The following is a 16,905-nucleotide window of genomic DNA, read 5'->3' as shown; positions in this document are numbered from 1 at the left end:
TGGGGGGACTATGCTTTTAAGTGGCAATGCTAAAGTTCTGCAGTTTATGGACATGAAAAATCTACATTTAGTTATATGGATACACCATTATCATGGTTGAATTTGGCATATTAAAATGAAACCAATCACTTAACTCTTTACACTCGTGGGAATTGGCATATATGGACAGGGCTAAATTGAAATGTTTTTTACATAAAATATTAAATGCATAATCATTGTAGCAATTGAAAGGGAACAGTTTGGAGATAATGGGAACATTTCTAGATCAAATGTGTGTCACGGGATTCTTCTGTTGAAGGAGAGGCGGACCAAAACGCAGCGTGGTTATTGTGATACATCTTTAATGATGATGATGATAAATGAACAATATACAAAACAAGAAATGTGAAAAACCAAAAACAGCCCTATCTGGTGCAAACAAACACAGAGACAGGAACAATCACCCACAAAACCCAACACAAAACAGGCTACCTAAATATGGCTCCCAATCAGAGACAATGACTAACACCTGCCTCTGATTGAGAACCATATTAGGCCCAAACACAGAAACAGACAAACAAGACATCCAACATAGAATGCCCATTCAGATCACACCCTGACCAAACAAAACATAGAACATACAAAGCAAACTATGGTCAGGGTGTGACAATGTGAGTAAATCTGACTGAATCTAAACATTACACTGTTGATTTTATGTACATTTCGCATTTACTGTACTCTGAAAATACTCTGGATACATTCATAACAAGACTATTCCTGTAAAATGTGGGGTAGGTGCAACATAAGACCAAAAAATGACACGGGTTTGAGTGAGAGGACTAACTGGTGTCTTCAAGTGGCCTCACACCTCTCCAAAGTCTGCACTGTCCCTAAGCAATTTCAATGCACTTTTATTTTTATTTAAAAAAACGAACATTTTACCCCCTTTTTCTCCCCAATTTCGTGGTATCCATTTGTTAGTAGTTACTATCTTGTCTTATCGCTACAACTCCCGTACGGGCTCGGGAGAGACGAAGGTCGAAAGCCATGCATCCTCCGAAACACAACCCAACCAAGCCGCACTGCTTCTTAACACAGCGCGCATCCAACCCGGAAGCCAGCCGCACCAATTTGTCGGAGGAAACACTGTGCACCTGGAGACCTGGTTAGCGCGCACTGTGCCCGGCCCGCCACAGGAGTTGCTAGTGCGTGATGAGACAAGGATATCCCTACTGGCCAAACCCTCCCTAAGCCGGACGGCGCTAGGCGAATCACACAGTTACAGTTGTTGTTTACGCAATACAATAACGGCCATTTTAAATCCAAATCTGGGTCAGGTGGGCATCATTTGAATGCTTGTTCTATTTCCAACTTGGCTAGTTAAATAAAATACAATCTTACAGTGTTAAACTTCCACAAGGCAATTCAGAGAAACAGATTGTAATTTTGGTGAGCATAGAAAGGAGTTTAGATGTAATAAAACAAACACAGGCTCATTCTGTTCTGAACAACCAAGGGTATGACACTGTGTCATCTTGTAACTGCACATTAAACATAGTGACACAGTATATGACATCAGTTTATGATTTGGAATTGCGCACATTTGGACTCACGGCTGTTTGGCTTTCTTGTATGACATTAAAACAGTATTTATTATAATCCTCAATGTCTCATCATTCAAAATACATTGAGTAATCTTTTACAGCATTTACATCATTTCCCTTATTCAAACAACAAAAAATGCGCAAAAGTTGCCCAATTACCGGGAGGGATGGGGGCAACTTCTTGTCATGTGTGGTGCTCAAGTTCAGAACGGCTGTCAGTCAAAACCAATACAACACTTTGAAGCGAAGAGCCAGAGCTCTGATGTCATGTATAGCATTTTACTGTACAGCCACTACGTTCCAAATCTGCCATTTTCAACCTGTATATGGGTACGTATGTAAAGGGCTACCATAGATGCCATGTTTGTACATAATGTTGCACTTTCATTTACCTAAGAGCCACTGGCTTGAAAGCGCAATCAATTGTTTGCTGCTAAATGATTCCATCTCTATGCAATGCAAACACTAACATAGATTGAATGGCACTTGACCCTTTATGTGTATAGCAGATGTCATGGTGAGAGACTGTCCTTGAATAATTGCTTTGTTCAAGGAACAGAACCAAACAAATCAGTGGAACTCATTGGGAATTACAATTTACCTTTTGAGTGCTTTTATCTCTGCAGTATTATTTGACTCAATGGCCTGCATCTACTTTGGAGGCGCTCAGGTATGGCATTATGCCACTTTAGCTGTGTCTCCTTAGGAAGCATTAGATGCAGAGAGGTCTGTAGTTTTCAGGGTAGTTCAAATGTTGTGACCCAGCAGAATTCAAATGAAAGGAAATGACAGTCATAAAAGACCTGTTCCATTTGAGCATTCCATCCACAGATCAAACAACAAGTGTTAAATATAATAGTATTATACAACAGGTGGGTCTAATCCTGAATGCTGATTGGTTAAAAGCGGATTCCAGCCGTTGTCTATTATACAAGTTACCACCAGCTAAATCTATGATGTTAAAATGCCTATTTACTCGGTTTCATCTGACTGTGCAATTCACTGTCACATCAGCCCAGGCAGGGAAGTTATAAACTTGATCTCCACTACAAAAAGCATCTAGACATTATCTCACATTTCTTTTAGAATAACATTTTGTTTTCAACAGCGGAGATTTGAATAAACCGTGAACTGTATGTCTCTCCAACATTTGCAACATTGTTTCAATATTCAAATTCGATCTCCAACTGTCCCTTAGTAATGAACGAGTAGGGGTCACGAACGACTGGGTCGCGTTCATAGATACAGAACAAAAATACTGAACGACTGGGTAGTACAGCCAACAACATTATGACAATCATCCATCATACGCATCATACCGTACGATAATTGTTTTACTGTCACATTTTCATCAACCAAATACAGAATGGTTTATCTGACAGCTCACAGCGTAACATATAACCTTATCCAGCCCGGTAACACTTTATTTTATGGGTATTTATAAAGTGTGTGTTCACCATGTATTAATCATTACTTCCACATTTATAAACCATTTACTAATCATTCGTAAAGTATATTTGCAGCCCCTAATCTAAAGTGAGCCCTTTATAAATACTTTATGCATTTTTTACTGACCAGTTTAATTTCTCACAAAAATGGGCATGCCATTGGTAGACATTCCAGCAGTAGCTGGATAAAGAATAAGCACACAACACGATATTTAAGGAAATATATATGCATTTGTGAAGAACTAGACAACTAATAACATTTACAAATGTGGGAGTAATGATTAATACATGGTGAGCAAACTGTTTATAAATGCATTACAAACGGTTTATAAATGCATTACAAACTGTTTATAAATGCATTAAACTGTTTATAAATGCATTACAAATGGTTTATAAATGCATTACAAACTGTTTATAAATGCATTACAAATGGTTTAGAAATGCCTTAGAAATGGTTTATTACGACCCTTAAAATAAAGTGTTACCATAGTTTACAATGCTTTGTGGAAAGTACATTTTTTCCTGGGGAACAAATAGTTACTTTGGAGTTGACTACAATTATTTGTGACCACTTTTTAAAATGATTTGAATAGGGATTTAAGAAAATAGCTACTTTAAAAAATATTTGAATACAGATCTCAGGAAGTGACTACTTTTCTGAAACTATTGGATAGGCTGCCTTCAACTAATGGCAAGGCTGTATCTGGAACTGTGTGTTGAAGATAGAAAGATAATGAATAGAGCAAACACAATCTCCCATACTATTCTAATCTATCTAACAGTCATATTGGATCTACATAATACATTTTTACCTAAACATTTAGTAAATATACATTATTCTGGATATCCATTGTCCCAGGTGTACATAATCAAGTCAAACCAATAAACCAATGATGTTTTTTACAGATAAGAATAAATTGTGACGCTCAACTTCTGTATGACTCTTTCAATATGCCACTGAAAAGGTCAAAGGCTGCAACTCATTTTACAATACCTGAAAATATTGCAGAGTAATTCAAAGCTATTTGCAAACATTGCAAACAGCAACTTGGATGCTTAGTAAAAACAATTTCAAACCTCTTTGTCCATCTGTTCTTGTTTCAAACAAACACTACACCATCTTTAAAGGGATAGTTTACTCAGAATACAAACTATTTTCCACCTACCTTGGCTGTAGTTGATTCGAGAAGACAGTTCTGGGATATTTTGTTTACTTTCTGCACCTACTAGCCACATTTTGTTACTATTAGCATTTTCAGTAACACTTAACATTAAACTGTTCTTTTGCCTGTGTAATAAAACTGTAATTACTTTTGAAGCAACATTTTAATAGCATGTTATGTCACATAATACTTTGGTTATTGCATTTTAGTTGCATAGCAATAAGCTGAGAGATTTTGTAAATACTGTACACAAGAGGACTAGTGACTGTTCCTTATTCCACTTATGTAAGTACTACATTATTATGCATTTACAAAGGAACATTCTATGTAACAACTATGTTGCTATTGTAATAATCATTAAGTTACTATACATGTATAAGAATTTGATATCAAGTGTACCTCCCTGTGTGTCACGCATTATGAAAATAAGTGTGTTGGTCATTTTGAGTCGGAAAAGTGGTCTACGCTAATGTTGAGGAGATTCCATGTCTCTCATGTATTTAATTCAAGGCTATAGGCTATATTAAGATTCATATATAAGAGCCCTCCAAACCAGGTGCTAATGATCATATATTTAGCCTAATTCAATTAACTGTTGTAGTTTTTGGTACTTCATACTAGGCAGCCATCAAATACATGTTTTTTGTTAATGTGGCTACGGGGTAGAATCTTCACTTTTGGATAAATAGCATGCCCAATTTCAACTTCCTGCTACTCATGCGAAGAATATAAGATATGTATATTATTCATAGATTTGGATAGAAAACACTCTGAAGTTTCTAAAACTGTTTGAATCATGTCTGTGAGTATAACATAACTTATGTAGCAGGCAAAACCCTGAGGATTAACTGTTCAGAATGTTTTATTTTTTCCCCCTCTCTGTTCCCCGATTTGTATTTGCCAAGGGATATTTCATAGGAACCAGTTTTCAGTTCCTACCTCTTCCACTGTATGTCACCAGTCTTTGGAATTTGGTTGAGGTTATTCCTTTGTGCAATGAAGAAGTAGGCCAACTAGGAACTGGGGACACTTTTGTGAGTTGCGCAAGACGTGAAAAGCAGCGCTGGTTTGTTTTCTTTCCTGTATTGAACACAGATTGCCCCGTCTACAATTTGATCGATTATTAACGTTTAAAAGTACCTAAAGTTGTATTACAAAAGTAGTTTGAAATATTTTGGCAAAGTTTGTAGGCAACTTTTGAAATATTTTGTAGTGACGTTGCATTTTTTGTAAGCAGTTTTTTTCTGGATCAAACGCACTTATGGACATTTTGGATATATATGGACGGAATTAATCGAACAAAAGGACCAATTGTGATGTTTATGGCACATATTGGAGTGCCAACAAAAGAAGCTCGTCAAAGATAATGCATGTTTTATATTTTATTTCAGCGTTTTGTGTAGCGCCTGCAGGGTTGAAACATGCTAACTCCTTTGTTTACTGCTGGTGCAGATGGTGCAGGCTATCAGATAATAGCTTCTTATGCTTTCGTCGAAAATCATTTTTAAAATCTGACATGACTGGATTCACAATGAGTGTAGCTTTAATTGCGTGTCTTACATGTGTGATTTAATGAAAGTTTGAATTTTATAGTATTTTATTTGAATCTGGCGCTCTGCATTTTCCCTGGCAAATGGCCAGTTGAGACATTTGCGTCCCACCTATCCCTAACTAGTTTTAAATAACTTGCAACATACTTTCAAATAATATTTGTTTTTCTGAGACCTGTATTTGAAAATCAAAGAAAATAGTCTGGAAGATGTTCTCACATTGCAGTAGTACAGCCATGCTTGGGACATTGTAAGGAATGACTGATTCTGTTACTTTTTGTTTGCTAGCCATTCAACTCTGTCTCCCTGGCCTCAAATCTGCCCCAGGTTGATGGGTATTTGGCAGCTTAATCTTAAAATAAGTGGATACTGATTTGTAACATAATGCGCATGAATAATTCAAATATGGGGAGGCAAAACAGGTCAGTGTTTCTGAATGAATTATCCATGCTGATGAATGTATATCTTAATAGAAAACAGTAATTTATTTATTCACATTTTTCATAGAGGATAATTGTTTGTGTACATTGTCCGTGTGTATTTTGTCATTATTATGACTCTGATTCATGTGCTGATGAAGCTTGTCCTTGCTGACACCACATCCTCTGTCAGCTTACGAGTGTCAGTGTCCTAAAATGGGCCACGTTTATCTTCAGTTTTCTGGCTAAACCAAAGCAATTTTTCCAATGAGATTGCAAAGGTGTTGATGAAGCGAAAATAAATCGGTATTGAGAAATAGCTAGAAAGTGAGCAAGCAAGAGAGAACTGAGAGGGAGAAGTAGAAGAGAGCATGTTTGCCCTGGAACTACAGTGGGCGTAGCACAGCGTTGGGAATACAGTCAGCCCTGAGCAGGGAGCAGACCACACACGCTCAGCTTGACCTTTGACCCCCGCTGGGGCTGAATGTAATCACTACCGACATGACTACTGCTCTCTGTGCCACTGCATCACTTTCCTCTGCCAGCGCCAAGCTGCAGCACATCATACTGTACCGTAACTATCTCTGGAGAGAGACCAGTGGCGGAGGGAGCAGAGGAGTGTCCCTGCAGATTCCTCCTGCTTCCCCGGCTCAGCCCTGTGGAGCAGGAGTTAATATGAGGAGAGTTCAGCCAGCTCACTGATTTATAGTTTGGAGCCCCTAGGTGGAGAGCACCATGGGGAGCCTCTAGAAAGGGAGTTCCAAGTATAGGCTACCATACAATAGCCAGGATGGAGCTCATTTCTTGCAGGTTGAGCTCAGTTCAACTGAAGCAGCAACTTCCAAACTCACTTAATTTCACCGATAGACAGACAAAATGGTAGGTTAATGTACTGTAGCTTTTCAAGCATCTCTGCCTGAAAGTAAAAACACCATCTAGCTGCCAAGCCAACCTGCTGAACCATCATTATTACTTGGCTTCTTATTCACTGTGGCAACAGGAAGCAATCCAACACGTCTATGAATACCCACCAAACCATGACATCTCCAATTAGCATTCCTCTCACCCAGCCCTGTGCTGCTGAATTTTCCCTGTTGTGAGCACTCAACTTCAAAAGGTCCCTGCACTCCAAGTCTCCATGCGCCAGACCATTACACCCTGCACTTTAATGATATTGACAGCAGGGCCCTTTTCACTGATCCTTATAACAACCCAAACTACACTGTTTGTAGGATGTTATATTGAAGTCAGCATACTTTGGTCTTGTCATTGTACTCAGAGTACATTGATACTGTTGATTATGTCACAATGTATGTTGGTTTAACTCGAGGTAATAAATAACAATGCACCCCCTCCACCATGTGAAAAATATTTTCACATGATCCTCCCCCTGCAAAAAAATTGCCCTCTCCTCTCTTGTACTGTAATTTTTTTTTCACACTCTTCCCCCTCATAAAATTAATTGTTATTTTTTTTATTACAACCATAAATAACTGTAGCAATCCTGTGTTCACGAACGTGGATATCGATTTTACCACTTCAGCATGGTTTTGTGGCATAGTCAATACCACACAGGGCTAACGGGCCATAAGGCTGAGAGTTCGCCAACCACCACGGAAGAGCTCACTCTCCCTGCCTGTATGATTACACTACGATCAGAGTCGGATGAAGACAATGATCATTTAGGGGAATCAGATTTTCAACATAATTATATAAAAATATTATGCAAAGAATTTTCCACCAACAGGTTTCTGTTCCAATGCACCTCGCAACCAATAAGCAACTTATAACTGCATATCGGTTACCAATTTTGAGAACTTATCATCATGGTTTGAGTTTTAACACCACAATCAAGAGCATGTCAATCTTGACGAACAGAAAATACATCCCTCCCTACTCCGTACTTACAGTGCCTTGCGAAAGTATTCGGCCCCCTTGAATTTTGCGACCTTTTGCCACATTTCAGGCTTCAAACATAAAAATATAAAACTGTATTTTTTTGTGAAGAATCAACAACAAGTGAGACACAATCATGAAGTGGAACGACATTTATTGGATATTTCAAACTTTTTTAACAAATCAAAAACTGAAAAATTGGGCGTGCAAAATTATTCAGCCCCCTTAAGTTAATACTTTGTAGCGCCACCTTTTGCTGTAAGTCGCTTGGGGTATGTCTATCAGTTTTGCACATCGAGAGACTGAATTTTTTTTCTATTCCTCCTTGCAAAACAGCTCGAGCTCAGTGAGGTTGGATGGTGAGCATTTGTGAACAGCAGTTTTCAGTTCTTTCCACAGATTCTCGATTGGATTCAGGTCTGGACTTTGACTTGGCCATTCTAACACCTGGATATGTTTATTTTTGAACCATTCCATTGTAGATTTTGCTTTATGTTTTGGACCATTGTCTTGTTGGAAGACAAATCTCCGTCCCAGTCTCAGGTCTTTTGCAGACTCCATCAGGTTTTCTTCCAGAATGGTCCTGTATTTGGCTCCATCCATCTTCCCATCAATTTTAACCATCTTCCCTGTCCCTGCAGAAGAAAAGCAGGCCCAAACCATGATGCTGCCACCACCATGTTTGACAGTGGGGATGGTGTGTTCAGGGTGATGAGCTGTGTTGCTTTTACGCCAAACATAACGTTTTGCATTGTTGCCAAAAAGTTCAATTTTGGTTTCATCTGACCAGAGCACCTTCTTCCACATGTTTGGTGTGTCTCCCAGGTGGCTTGTGGCAAACTTTAAACAACACTTTTTATGGATATCTTTAAGAAATGGCTTTCTTCTTGCCACTCTTCCATAAAGGCCAGATTTGTGCAATATACGACTGATTGTTGTCCTATGGACAGAGTCTCCCACCTCAGCTGTAGATCTCTGCAGTTCATACAGAGTGATCATGGGCCTCTTGGCTGCATCTCTGATCAGTCTTCTCCTTGTATGAGCTGAAAGTTTAGAGGGACGGCCAGGTCTTGGTAGATTTGCAGTGGTCTGATACTCCTTCCATGTCAATATTATCGCTTGCACAGTGCTCCTTGGGATGTTTAAAGCTTGGGAAATCTTTTTGTATCCAAATCCGGCTTTAAACTTCTTCACAACAGTATCTCGGACCTGCCTGGTGTGTTCCTTGTTCTTCATGATGCTCTCTGCGCTTTTAACGGACCTCTGAGACTATCACAGTGCAGGTGCATTTATACGGAGACTTGATTACACACAGGTGGATTGTATTTATCATCATTAGTCATTTAGGTCAACATTGGATCATTCAGAGATCCTCACTGAACTTCTGGAGAGAGTTTGCTGCACTGAAAGTAAAGGGGCTGAATAATTTTGCACGCCCAATTGTTCCGTTTTTCATTTGTTAAAAAAGTTTGAAATATCCAATAAATGTCGTTCCACTTCATGATTGTGTCCCACTTGTTGTTGATTCTTCACAAAAAAATACAGTTTTATATCTTTATGTTTGAAGCCTGACATGTGGCAAAAGGTCACAAAGTTCAAGGGGGCCGAATACTTTCGCAAGGCACTGTATATTCGAGTGGAGTGGATGAACGTGAGCAGGTAGCCTAAAGGAGACTTTTGAAGTAACCTAATCAGATTAAAACATTGTGACTAATTGTATTTATGCCACACATAAAAGGTAAAAAAAAAAGTTAAATGACAAATTTTTACATCTAACCTATCTAAAAAAACGGTTGATTAGAAAAGTATTCCCCCTGAGTCAATACATGTTAGTCAGTCTTTCTGGGTAAGTCTCTAAGAGCTTTGTCCACCTGGATTGAACAATATTTGCACATTATTCTTTTTTAAATTCTTAAAGCTCTGTCAAGTTGGTTGTTGATCATTTCTAGATAGCCATTTTCATGTCTTGACAAAGAGTTTTAAGCCGATTTAAGTCAACACTGTAAATAGGCCACTCAGGAACATTCAATTTCGTCTTGGTAGTCAACGCTATTGTCTATTTAGCCTTGTGTCTTAGGTTATTTCCCTACAGAGAGGTGAATTTGTCTCCCCATGTCTGTTGGAAAGCAGACTGAACACGGTTTTCCTCTAGGACTTTCCCTGTTCTTCGCTCTATTCCATTTAATTTTCTCCTAAAAAACTCCCTAGTCCTTGCCGATGACAAGCATACCCATAACATTATGCAGCCACCACCATGCTTGAAAATCTAAAGCATGGTACTCAGTGATGTGTTGTGTTGCCCCAAACCTAACGCTTTATATTCAGGACATGAAGTGAATTTCTTTGCCACATTTTTTGAAGTTTTACTTTAGTGCTTTACAGGATGCATGTTTAGGAATACTTTTATTCTGTACAGGATTTCCTTTCACTCTACAATACTGTTGATCCATCCTCAGTTTTATCCTGTCACACATTAAACTCTGTAACTGTTTCAAAGTCACCATTGGCCTCATGGTGAAATCCCTGAGCGGTTTCCTTCCTCTCCGTCAACTAAATTAGGAAGGACGCCTGTATCTTTGTAGTGACTGGGTGTATTGATACGCCATCAAAAGTAATAATTAATTAATAACTTCACTATGCTCAAAGAGATATTCAATGTCTGCTTTAAAAAAAATCTATCTATATATGCCCTTCTCTGCAAGGCATTGGAAAAACGCCCTGGTCTTCGTGGTTGAATCTGTGTTTGACATTCACTGCTGGACTGAGGACCCTTACAGATAATTGTTTGTGTGGGGTACAGAGATGAGGTAGTCATGAACAAATCATGTTAAACGCTATTATTGCACGCAGAGTGAGTCCATACAACATATTACATTACTTGTTAAGCAAACTTCTACTCTTGAACTTATTTAGATCGCAATAACAAAGGGGTTGAATGCTTATTGACTAAAGACAATTCAGCTTTTCATTTTCAATGAATTTGTAAAACAACAAAAAAAACAATTCCACAGTACAAAAAACTTTCCATTTTATACATTTTAAAGGTTGTGAATATTTTCTGAAGGCAACCGCTTATGTCTAGAGCCGGCCCTGTACAAAGCCTCCAGAGAGGCCCCCTTTCTTCATAGAGGGAGTGGCCAGCCCAGAGATGGAGGGATGTGGCCTCTCATTAATCAGCAAAACAGAGACAGAGTCAATACTGCTGGGCTTTACTCTGTTCCACCACGGCCTAAGCCCCCTGACAAGGTACACCGAGAGGGGCTGCCCCACATCACAATGTGGAAAATGCATAGTAAGTGCACTGTCCAAGTCAAAATGCTGAGGTTTACATAATGATTACAATAATTTGTTATTATACTTTTTCACATGATTTTCTGCACAGTCATTTTTATTGTAGCCGTTCACTCAGTTTGTAAAAAAATATAATTTACATCTGTTTATTTACCAACATCCCCACTGATGACTCTAATCCAATGTGTCTTGTAGCAATGTGTTTACTGTATGTAATTGAATTTGGAGTGGTAATTATTAGACCGAGGGGTGGCAGTAATCAGCCTCTTGATGATCTAAGGCCTTTGAATAATGTGTCGTCTGGTGACTGGTGATCAGAAAGCTCCTCTGCCCAGCGTTGGGGATAAGCAGATTGCTGCTGTGACATGTAGTAACCCAACATCTCAATTAGACTGCTACTGCTGTAATATAGAGCGTCTTGTGTATGGGTCTTACTTGCCTTAGATGGTAGAATAAAACATAATTTGGAAGATGGACAAAAATGTGCTGGAATGTATGGTGCAGCAAGTGACATTTTTTATTTTCAACTGAATGTCTTTTTTTTGTCAACGAGCCACAGTATGCCACTAAATTTAACATACAGTGGTTGTGGGTGGAATTTAGATTTAGATAGTTTGGTGAACTGTAGTAGTTCCATTAGAGTAACTTGTTTTTATATACAGGAGTATAGTGCTGTGTTACTGTGACTGGACAAACCAATGTCCTAGTCTAGAGGGGCCCTGTCCGGACTATATACAGCTCAACTGAAAACCAGAGCGGAAGTTGTTTTCTCATTTCTGTTCCCAATCACAGTGTATCCCATTACACCTTGCAGGATATTGGTCAGGGTTCACAGTACATTAGGATTTCCACAGAGCTGCCGCAAACTATCTCGCCACCTGAAAGGCAGCTGCTTCTCAGAGTGGCACTGCTTTATAGTATGTATCTATACAGCTGTGGCTGTTTCATAAACAAAAGGAGGGTTGGATGGTTGTTTATTTGCTGAAAGGAGCCCGAAGCAAATGTAAGCACATACAACCAGTGAGATACTCACAGACACAGCAAACATTCACAAATGAAATGTGAAAAACAGGGAGGATGCGGCTCAAAGGTTAACTCACGAGCAAACGCCAATGTGAGATAGCAATAATCGAAAGTGATGTAAGAGGGAGCTGGAATAATTCATGATATTGTGTCCACGTACAGTATGTTAAATCTGTTGGATCTGGAGATGGTCTGCTAGTCTTTCTCCGTTGCCTCAGGATATCATCCAATCCCGGTGGCAATAAAACAGCTATCAAATCTGGCAAAGTGGAGAATGGCCCACCTGGTCAACTTTATAATCCTGATTAGGCTACATTTATGTGCTTGAATTTATTATTCTGGAAATAATTTACTCATTCTCTCTATGGACCTATGACGCTATTTTGACGCAGCACAATGTGTCACGTCTTCAACATACATAATGGACTGTGTGTGGGGGCATTCGTTTGTAAACAAAGTCACTGTGTAAACATTGTTATGGCAGGTGAGGTTGAATCCCAGCCTCTGTCCTTAGGCTCTGTAAGATCATGTATAGCATATTGTTTGCATGCCTTATTTGAGACAAAAGCCCCTTATACATTGACACACCTTAAATCAAAGCCATCATTCTTACTTTGTCTCTGCAGTCTTCTTGCAAATTGCCATTTCAAAAACCTTTCTATGGCATGCTTTGTCACTTGACTGTATGTGATGCAGTTTGGACTGCAGGGTGATTTGCAAGCATATAACTCGTTGGTTACTCTCTGTGACTCAACCTCTTTCTCTCCCTCTCTCTCACCCTCTCTCTAATGGAATTTTTAAGGATACAAATTCAGAGTCTGACAGGTTGTTCACACAGCTGTTGATAGCACTCTGTCTCTGAGAGGGCTGCCTCAGTTACTTAACACCGCTTGAGAAATGTGAATAATAGCATTATTTTACACTGACTCATGTTGCCTTAATACCACATTAAATGCTACTATATGCTACTTTTTCACAATTCCTGACATTTAATCCTAGTAAAGATTCCCTGTCTTTGGTCAGTTAGGATCACCACTTTATTTAAAGAATGAGGAATGTCAGAATATTAGTAGAGAGAATACTTTATTTCAGGTTTTATTTCTTTCATCACATTCCCAGTGGGTCAGACGTTTACATACACTCAATTAGTATTTGGTAGCATCTCCTGTAAATGGTTTAACTTGGGACAAGCTTTCTGTGTAGCCTTCCACAAGCTTTCCACAATAAGTTGGATGGATTTTGGCCCATTCCTCCTGACCGAGCTGGTGTAACAGAGTCAGGTGTGTAGGCCTCCTTGCTCGCACGCACTTTTTCAGTTCTGCCCACACATTTTCTATGGGATTGAGGTCAGGGCTTTGTGATGGCCATTCAAATACCTTGACTTTGTTGTCCTTAAGCCATTTTGCCACAACTTTGGAAAAATGGTTGGGGTCATTGTCCATTTGGAAGACCCATTTGCGACCAAGCTTTAACTTCCTGACTGATGTCTTGAGATGTTGCTTCAATATATCCACATAATTTTCTTCCCTCATGATGCCATCTATTTTGTGAAGTGCACCAGTCCCTCCTGCAGCAAAGCACCCCCACAACATGATGCTGCCACCCCCGTGCTTCACGGTTGGGATGGTGTTCTTCGGCTTGCAAGCCTCCCCCTTTTTCCTCCAAACATAATGATGGTCATTATGGCCAAACAGTTCCACTTTTGTCTCATCAGACCAGAGGACCTTTCTCCAAAAGTATGATCTTTGTCCCCATGTGCAGTTGCAAACCGTAGTCTGGCTTTTTTATAGCGGTTTTGGAGCAGTGGCTTCTTCCTTGCTGAGTGGCCTTTCAGGTTATGTCTATATAGGACTCGTTTTACTGTGGATATAGATACTTTTGTACCTGTTTCCTCTTGCATCTTCACAAGGTCCTTTGCTTTTGTTCTGGGATTGATTTGCACTTTTCGCACCAAAGTACGTTAATCTCTAGGAGACAGAACGCGTCTCCTTCCTGAGCGGTATGAAGGCTGAGCATGGTATATGGTATGGTATAACACTTGCGTACTCTTATTTGTACAGATGAACGTGGTACCTTCAGGCATTTGGAAAGGATGAACCAGACCTTTTTCTGAGGTCTTGGCTGATTTCTTTAGATTTTCCCATGATGTCAAGCAAAGAGGCACTGAGTTTGAAGGTAGGCTTTGAAATTCATCAACAGGTACACCTCCAATTGACTCAAATGATGTCAATTAGCCTCTCAGAAGATTCTAAAGCCCTGACATAATTTTCTGAAACGTTCCAAGCTGTTTAAAGGCACAGTCAGCTTAGTGTATGTAAACTTCTGATCCATTGGAATTGTGATATAGTGAATTATAAGTGAAATAATCTGTCTGTAAACAATTGTTGGAAAAATTACTTGCGTCATGCACACAGTTGATGTCCTAACCAACTTGCCAAAACTATAGTTTGTTAAAAAGAATTTTGTGGAGTGGTTGAAAAATGATAATGACTTAAACCTAAATGTATGTAAACTTCTGACTTCAACTGTATATGTATAAACTGAGAATAAGAACTGAATTGATACAGTATGAGGCTGAATGGTAGTTCAGTATCATTGCTTCATTGTGACAGCTGAGGGAATGATCAGGGTCTGGGGACTCCCCAGGTTTATATAGTCAGACCAGGGGCTCCAGGTTATTCATTATGGGAGTAACGTTCCCCATGATGTGCTCAGTGGTATTATAATCATGCAATTTGTATTTTATGACCAAGAGTTGGCTCTGTGGTTCATGTGTTTTACAGTGGTTAAAAATGCGTAGTGTACATGCATGTTTTATGTTGAGGAACAGATTCCATGTTTCAAGGGGTTATCTAACAGCTTCCCCACCACTCACCACAATGTATATTGGTATTACAGATAGTCTTGTATGGTAGCATATTCAGGGTTTATTTGATCTAATTATAACAGATTATTGCACCTGTTCACTTGTGCATCCGTGCACAGGGGGTAATGTAATTCTAGGATTATTCAGATGTGCATGTGTGAGTACATCTGTGTACGTGTGTGTATATGTGGGGTATAGCTGTTGGCCAAGATTCAGCTCTAATCATATATCTTTCCTTGCAACCCTCTAGCATCACACCTGCCTGCCCAAGGCACAGGGGCAGATGTAATTGGTTTGAATATTCCTCGTACAAAAACAAGAAAATGGGCTAAATATGGAAAGATATTAGATGGACCACTATATCTTTGCCACTTGAACCACAGGATCCTTTGGCTCCTTATCACTAACCATCTTCTGATGGGAGGCCTGGTTCGTTATAGTTCACAAGGCAAGAAGATACATTCTTATGACCCTCCTCCTCTTGTTCAGATACAGTTGTAGGATCTTAATTTGACCTATTTTGTTACAGCAAAATAATGCTGATGGACGGGATTTAATCGTTTAGTCCATAATGTTTCTTGATCTGTGGTTATGCTATTAGCTGGCCAAATATAGGTTACATGAAAAGTGTAATACTGTTGATATAACCACCTGTTAGTGTGAGTTTTTAGTAAATGTATGTAAATCACTAAGCTCATCTGCATTTCCTGCAAATTCTCAGCAACAAAAAAGTGATAAAATTAAGAACCTAAACCTGTAGTACCCTTCATTACCATGTTGAGCAATGATCCCTGGCTGCACCGATAGACCTCGTAGAGACTTCATACAGTACATGGCCATTTCTCACTGGCTGTCATGCGTATGTTTAAATATTCCTGATGGATAAAGGGGTGCTGGAGTCATATTGCAAAGCATATTTGCTAGAGACTGACCAGGGATAAAATAATGTTTTCAATGTGATATGCTTGCACTGCCAGTTGCGTGTACTTGTGGATGCCAAAGGATGCCAGTCAGCCCCTCAAAAATGACATCTCTCTGCTTTCACAATTTTCCTTCAATCCGCAAGAGGCTGAATGTATCTCACCGAAGAAAGCATCTGAGCGTGGGAAACAGAGGCCCTTGTGTCGTTTCTCTCCGGTGGATAGCTAGCTAGCAAAAAATCATCCCTTTCCTCAATTAGCCATGAATGGAGATAGAGATTTGGACTTGGTTTTACTTAGTTCTCCATGCTGGCCAACGATTCGGATCAACCATAAAATCATACATTGTGCCCCTGACCTGAGAGGATGGAAGCTCAATATGTAGATGGAGCAGGCTAATGTTAACTACGTTAACTGGCCTTGTCACGGCAGGCTGAAGGACTGGACCAAGGTGCAGCATGGTAAGCGTACATTTGAACTTTATTTAAAAATGACGCAGACAAAACGAAGAACAAAAAAAACAACCGTGAAGCTTTGGGCTTTGTGCCCTGAACAAAATTCATTGTCTGAAGAAAAGCACTGGAACGAGAGCTAACTCTGTCGGGAGCGCGCATCACGAGCCTGAGACACTCTGCCAGACCCATGACTCATTCAGCTCCCATTCCCCCCTCCTTTATAGCAGAAGCCTGAAACAAGTTTCTAAAGACGTTTGACATCTAGTGGAAGCCTTAGAAAGTGCAACTTGA

The 16,905-nt window shown here is 39.5% G+C and overlaps 1 protein-coding gene across 1 annotated transcript in view; it reads left to right on the top strand.

The window, feature by feature from the left end:
- LOC135504270 (metabotropic glutamate receptor 4-like) overlaps positions 1-16,905 on the top strand; it is a 222,141-nt gene that overhangs the window by 84,661 nt on the left and 120,575 nt on the right. The window lies entirely within an intron of this gene.

This window comes from Oncorhynchus masou, chromosome 18 (genome assembly GCF_036934945.1).
Source record: "Oncorhynchus masou masou isolate Uvic2021 chromosome 18, UVic_Omas_1.1, whole genome shotgun sequence".
Taxonomy (NCBI): Eukaryota; Metazoa; Chordata; class Actinopteri; order Salmoniformes; family Salmonidae; genus Oncorhynchus; species Oncorhynchus masou.
This window is presented reverse-complemented; position numbering and strand designations above follow the sequence as displayed.